This window comes from Schistocerca serialis, chromosome 5 (genome assembly GCF_023864345.2).
Source record: "Schistocerca serialis cubense isolate TAMUIC-IGC-003099 chromosome 5, iqSchSeri2.2, whole genome shotgun sequence".
NCBI lineage: Eukaryota > Metazoa > Arthropoda > Insecta > Orthoptera > Acrididae > Schistocerca > Schistocerca serialis.
The window spans coordinates 558100300-558107958 of NC_064642.1; the positions used below are offsets into that span (position 1 = coordinate 558100300).

The 7659-nt window shown below is 42.3% G+C and overlaps 1 pseudogene; it reads left to right on the forward strand.

The window, feature by feature from the left end:
• The first annotated feature begins 6645 nt into the window (after positions 1-6645).
• Positions 6646-6763, forward strand: LOC126482718 (5S ribosomal RNA; annotated as a pseudogene).
• Positions 6764-7659: the final 896 nt, after the last annotated feature.

Here is a 7659-nt window from a genome sequence, read left to right on the forward strand (position 1 = left end):
AAACAGTTTCTGAAATCAATATCGTTAAAAATGCTTAAACATCTTTTTAGGTTTCAGAAGCACTGCTCTCTCCTGTCCTAAGAGAACACTGATTAATGCTCTGGTGTCATATTCGGGAACAATAGAGTTCATATCCCCGTATGATCATTGATCTACTCTACACGTTATTTAAGACGAACCATGGGACGGTTTCGTCAGTTAAGACACGGTTAATCATTTCCCCCATTCAACTGAACCGTCTCAAACGTCCTTGCTGTGAATGAGAAGATATATACACCCACCTTATTTTTGTTTTTTAACCAACTGTTGTAGTGGGAATGTTCCTGCTACATACTACAATGCGACTTTGGATTCCTGTGGGAAAACAATCAATTCAAAATGGTTCAAATGGCTCTGAGCACTATGGGACTTAACTGCTGTGGTCATCAGTCCCCTAGAACTCAGAACTACTTAAACCTAACTAACCTAAGGACATCACACACATCCATGCCCAAGGCAGGATTCGAACCTGCGACCGTAGCGGTCACGCGGCTCCAGACTGTAGCGCCTAGAACCGCATGGCCACTCCGGCCGGCCTACAATCAATTCTTATTGTGCTTTCTAATTAAATTACGAAATGAACTCGCAAAACAAATTTGCTAGCTTCCCGAAAATATAACGTTCAATAAAGCACAATGTATTATTTCTCGACTGCAAATGATGTGTTATTCTGAAAGTGGAAGTTAAAAGCATTTGATTTTAAGCTGTCGTAGTGGAGATTCAAATGGCTCTAAGCACTATGGGACTTAACATCGGAGGTCATCAGTCCCTTAGACTTAGAACTACTTAAACCTAACTAACCTAAGGACATTACACACATCCATGCCCGAGGCAGGATTCGAACCTGCGACCGTAGCAGCAGCGCGGTTCCGGACTGAAGCGCCGAGAACCAATCGGCCTGTCGTAGTGGAGAAACATGGGTACATTTTGACTTATGCTTCGAAACTGAAAGTTTACCCTAGCCGGTTCGTACGTCTGGTAAGGGCCTCCCTGGTACAGACACCTGGTTCGATTGTTCCCCACCCAGTGAGCACCGAGTCGAGATGGCGATGACAACAACAAAATGCGTTTTCCACTCTTCGTTTCGACAGCAGGAATTCACTCACAACTACGAACAGTGATTTTCGTCGAGAATTTTCCTTAACAATAAGAACTATGGGATCACGCACTGCTCTTTTGGCCCCAGTGTCGCTTGATTTCTTAGTGTGTGATTTTTTGAGCGAGTTTGTGAAAGGCTTCTTCCGTGAGTCGCCCCTTCCAAAAGCTTTGGATGAACTGACAGTGAGACCCGGCGTAGCAACAGCAGAGAATCTGTTAACCGCAGAGATGATCGCAAAAGTATGGGACATATTTGACTAGCGTCTGGGTGCATGTCATGGGTCAGTTGGAGGGCACATTGAACATTTGTGAATGGTATATGAAAAAGTTGAATCTAAACGCAAGGGTATTTTTTTTTTACGCGCATGCACATAAAACCTTTGAGTACTTTCAACAACTACGTTTAGAATAAAACACATTGGTGGACTGCATAAAACCAGTCACAAGACTTATTAAAAAAGTGTATATAACTCTCTAAATTATAGTTGCAGCAGTCCTTTCACAATTAGCATGAGAATGTGACAGACTGATATTATTCCTTCATCGGTAAATTCAATTTTATTGGGACGTGCAAAATGCTGCGCTCTTGAGAATTGGGCTTGCTACACGTCTAAATTTCTTGCATGTAAATGTAGTTGGGGCTTGAAATATGGCGTGACTAACAAACATAAATTTCAAGATTATAAATTTTTTGAAGGATAAAGTTTTCCCCTTTGACTGTCTTCTTAAATATCAGTCATAACGACTGAAATTTCGACATTGCGGCTATTTTCAGATGTACGATTCTGTCCCTATGTACATGCCAAAAATTTTAAAACGTCATTTGACATAAATAAACACTTCATATGATTTTCTCATCAAAATCGACAACAAACGAGTGTCAACAACAACAGTTCAAGTGTACTTGCCGGCGTCACAAGCAGAAGACGAAGAGATGGAGAAAGTGTATGAGAATATTGAAATGGTAATATATATTGGCCACGACATCTTGGTAGATGATTGTTGCAGTGTCTGTGTGTTTATGGGTTGCATTTTTTCATATTACTTGTCAAGTCAATGGCAGCACGGCATCTCTTGCCGCAATTGTCACAAGTGTATCTGGCTGCTGAGGCAGGAGCAGTGGTAACATTGCGAAGCTTTTTCTGCCTTAATCTGCCTAACAAGCCTTCATCATGCTTCGACATTCCAGATGATATATCATCACGCCACTCTGGTCTCATGCTAGCCCGTGCCTCCCATCTGTTTGTGTCGATTCCAAAGCTCTCCATATCTCGTTTACAGGAGTACCTGAACCTCAAAACAGGACGTCCTACAGGTCTTTTGGCTGTAGAGATCTCTACAAGCATCACCTCACGTGGTAATCTGTCAGGATCCATACGGTGGACGTGTCCCAGCCAGCGGAGTCGTCTCTGCTTCAAGATAGCTGAGATACTGTTGCAGTTAGTTTCAGATAGCACTGCTTCGTTGGTCACTCGGTCCTTCCACGTTACTCCGAGGACGGATCTCAGGCACCGCACGTGGAAAGCATTAAGGCGACGTTCTTGTTTGGCATAGGTAGTCCATGTTTCCGATGCATACAAAAGGATGCTGAGGACGCAAGTTTGATATACAAGAATTTTGGTGGTCAAAGAGAGTTTGTTGTTGTTCCAAACACGTGTAGAGAGTTTGCCAAAAGTTGTCGCAGCTCTTCCAATGCGAGCATCAATTTCCTTGTCAACAGACATGTTTGATTCTATAGTAGATCCAAGATAGCAGAAGTTATCTACGACTTGCAGAGTAGTGCCATCTAATGTGATATTCGGCTTTGTGTTAGAGCCCTGAACCATAATTACGGCCTTACTGCTGTTTACACTCATCGAGAATAGGTGGCATGTGTGACTAAATCTTGATACTAGCTCTTGCAGCTCTTCTGCGGAGTTCGCAACAATTGCAGCAGCATCAGCATACAGGAGTTCACGAGCGACTATCTTGTAGCGCTTTGTCTTACTCTTCAGAAGACTGACATTGAAAAGTCAGAGGAAAATTCCAAAAAGTGTAGGTAATGCAGAATGTAAAAGAGGTTAAAAATTTAATAATCAAAGGGTATTGGAACGCCGTATTAATAGAAGAAATAGAAGAAAGAGTTACAGGATAATATGGAATATGTAGTAGGAATGAGAGAGGAGACAGAATTCTGCAATAAATTTCACCTAGTAGTAGCGAATACACCAACGGCCTCGCTACCGTGGTAACACCGGTTCCCTTCAGATCACCAAAGTTAAGCGCTGTTTGGTTGGCTCGGCGTGCACTCAGACCTTATGAGGCCAATCGAGGAGCTACTTGACTGAGAAGCAGGCAGCTCCGATCACGAAAACCGTCAACGGACGGGAGATCGGCGTGCCGACCACATGCCCTTTCATATCATCATCCAGTGAGGCCTTCAGCTAAGGACGACACGGGGGTCGGTCGGCACCGTTGGCCTCCCGAGGCCTGTTCGGACGGAGTCAATAGCGAATACACCGTTCAAAAATCAAAGAGGAGGAGGTATACTTGGAAACGTTCTGGGGACAGGGGAAGATCGCTGCTGGATTAGGTCACGATGAGACAGAGACTCCAAAATCAGATAGTGAATTGTGAGGTGTACCCAGGTGTAGAGATACATCCAGATCACAATTTAGTAATGGTGAAGAGTACACTGAAATTTAAGAGAATCGTCCGAAAGAATCAGTGTGAAAGCAACAGGGTTACTGAAGTACTGTGAATGGACGAGGAGCGTTTGAAGTTCGCTAATGTTCTGGATACTGCAACAGTAAATACCAAAATAGGCGCATCAGTTGAGGTATAGAGATCTCTAAAAAAGGAAATTGCGGAATTTGAAGATACAAACACACGTGAAAAAAGGTAACTTCGAAGAAACCTTGGTTAAGAGAAGAAATACTTCACTTGATCGATATAAGAACGACGTACAAAAATATTTGGGATAAGACAGGAGTATAGAAATATAACTCACTTTAGACTGAAATAAATGGGAAGTGCAGGGAAGCTAAAGTAAAATGTTTGCTGGAAAAATGTGAAGAAATCGAAAAAGTAATAGTCTTTGTAAGAACTGATTAAGCATGTAAAAAAGTCGAGAAGGTCCAAAGGCATCGACATTAAGAATGTAAGAAGAATTCAACTGTTAAAGGCAGAGAGAGTGAGAGCAGATAGGTGGAAAGAATACACTGAACTACTGTACAAGGGGATGAAGTGTAGGGAAGAAATCGAAAAAGTAATAGTCTTTGTAAGAACTGATTCAGCATGTAAAAAAGTCGAGAAGGTCCAAAGGCATCGACATTAAGAATGTAAGAAGAATTCGACTGTTAAAGGCAGAGAGAGTGAGAGCAGATAAGTGGAAAGAATACACTAAACTACTGAACAGGGGGATGAAGTGTAGGAATTCTGCTCTATTGGAAGAAAAGTAACATATAACTGATGAAACAAGGAGGACATAAAGTACAAGAGGACATCGCCTACAAGTATCAAATATTGGCCTTAATTTGAGGAAGAAATTTCTGAGAACATATGTTCGGAAGACAGCACTGTATCGTAATGAATTTTGTACTTTGGGAAAACCAGAAAAGGCGCTGCAGTCTGGAACCGCAAGACCACTACGGTCGCAGATTCGAATCCTGCCTCGGGCATGGATATTTGTGATGTCCTTAGGTTAGTTAGGTTTAACTAGTTCTAAGTTCTAGGAGACTAATGACCTCAGCAGTTGAGTCCCATAGTGCTCAGAGCCATTTGAACCATTTTGAAAACCAGAAAAGAAGAAAATCGAAGTGTGTGGGGTGTGGTGCTATAGAAGAACGTTGAAAATTAAGCGGACTGATAGCACAGAAAATAATTTTTCCGCAGATTCGGCGAGGAAAAGAGAATATGGAGAACACTTGACAGTCAGAAAGCGGCAGAATGATAGGACCTGTGTTAAGTCATCAGGGAATAGCGTCGATGATTCTAGAGGGAGTTGTACAGGGTAGAAACTGTGGAGGAAGACAGAGATTGGGAAATGTCAGACAAACGTTTGACTTCGTAACTGCTAAGCACAGGATAAGAAACCGTCGTGGGCTGAGTAGAACTGACTATTTAAAAAATAAATAAAAAGACGTCTATGTATCCCAGAGAACTTTTCCAATTTTTGCCATGTAGGTAGGCACAAAATCTTATACTTGAAAATGATCATAACTCGAAATTTTAATCGTGCTAAATGGAATTAAAAATATAGGCAATGGCAAAAATTTGGTTCAAAAAATTGTGCACACTAGTGAATCCACTTCAGGAAAAGATAATAACGCTTATCAGTTGAATTCTTATTTTTTTAACCTATATTAATATGACATTAATTTTTAAGACCACCATTGTTCAACAAAATGCATCATTTCCAAACCGCACTATACGCAGTAAGAAAATGGAATTCAAGAAATTCGACAAGTCGTCGAATACGTGCGCTTGGATCTGAATTCTGGAGTCAGCATACAGATGCGGACATCCCCGAACTCTGCTGTGGCCCCTGTCTCGGATGCCCGGCGGATACGATGCGAGGGGACAGCAGGCATCCGCGAGATTGTGACGTCAGCACCGGGAGGCATCTCCCCGTCAGACAAGGGCTGCGCTGACAGCGCGCAATCTAAATAAAAACACACCGCCAGCCTTTCTGTCTCCCACATGCAGGGCGGCTCATGAATATTTCACTCTACAGGGAAAACACAGCTAGAAATGACAAGAAACAAACAGCCCGCGCCTTAGGTTCCCGTGGAACAATTCTTTGGCATCCCTTGTCAGAAAGTTTGTAATGTGAAGTTGCTGCTGCGATCTTTCACGTCAGTCAAATGTGCTCTCCTTGCCAGTATAGCTCGAATCTCAGTGTGAGCTGGATTACACTCGACTACGTGTCGAACAATAGGGTTTACCTTGCGAATAAAACACTTCATCCTCACAAATTCCATTATGACAAAAAACCTACAAAGAGCAAAACCACTGGTATTTATTGTACAGGTTCGAAGAAGAAAAGTTAGGTCTCAAGTTCAAGTGATGCAGACACGAATAAAAAATATGAGGTCTATTTAAAAAAGAGGTACTGTTGTTCATATCTTCGTAACGAACAAAGCATGAGAATGGTAGTCTTGCTGGTTTATGTCCCCCTGGTGCTTTTGCTTGGTCCACTTTTTATTTTGCATCTCGTATTTCCTGAAAATCAATGTTCTGCTATCATACATCGTTAAGGGTGGTTCAGAGCTTCAGAAACTATCTTTCTATTTCGCAGGAAGCGTGGTTCATATCCCATTCCATCCGTCCTGATTTAGGTTTTCTGGAGCGCAACTAAATCACTTCCAGCGGATGTCGTATAGATCCCTTGTTCAGATGAACTTATGGACTGACCCTACTGGCTTCAGTCTCATTGGGAAGTTAATTTAAAATGCTTTTTCTTGTCTAATTCAAATACCTGTTATGAATCCAGTAATTAAAAACATAACAACATCTCCAGTCACTATAGGCGACGGCCTTGCCGCAGTGGATACACCGGTTCCCGTCAGATCACCGAAGTTAGGCGCTGTCGGGCGTGGCTGGCACTTGGATGGGTGACCATCCGGGCAGCCATGCGCTATTGCCATTTTTCGGGGTGCACTCAGCCTCGTGATGCCAGTTGAGGAGCTATTCGACCGAATAGTAGCGGCTCCGGTCAAAGAAAACCATCGTAACGACTGGGAGAGCAGTGTGCTGACCACATGCCCCTCCTATCCGCATCCTCATCTGAGGATGACACGGCGGTCGGATGGTCCCGGTGGGCCACTTGTGGCCTGAAGACGGAGTGCTGTCAGTCACTATCGTTCTTTCTGTTATGTCCGACGCATTCCGGAACTCAGCTCCAGTCTCAAGGACCACAGTTTGTACTTTATAACTTACATTTGCTCGAGTATTGTTGCTACCATTAAACATAACGTTACAGCTTATAATTTTGTGAGAACTGCTTCACGACAAAACCTTACTTGCTACATAAAATTTATTAGTAAAGGAAATAAATCTCCTGAATCAGTCTGCAGTCATTATGGATCGCTTAATACATTTCTTTATTTATAACTTCGTTTGACTATCGCACTCACCAAACCAAAACTTAGAACTTGTAAAAAGACGTCCAATGCCAGTATGAATGAATGAGACATGCTGACACTAAACGTTGTTTTACGAGTGCTAAGTTTTGATCCGATGATGGTAGAAGCCCAAACGTCGTTATAAATAAAGAAACATGTTGAGTGGTACACAGTTTTAATGACAAAACATTGTGCATAAAAATTGTAAATATGAATTTATAATGCTTATCTCGCTTCTGCCTTTGCAAATATGTAGTCTGCAAGTTTCTGGTTCTACAATGTTGGATGAACAATTTCCTGCACTCAGTGAGGCCCATTAATTCGCGAAAGAACTTGCTGCTTAGACACCTGCTATTCTTAGATCGTTACCATGATCGTAATCTCTCTTATTGGTCCTTTCTGATTTTCCTTCCTCTTC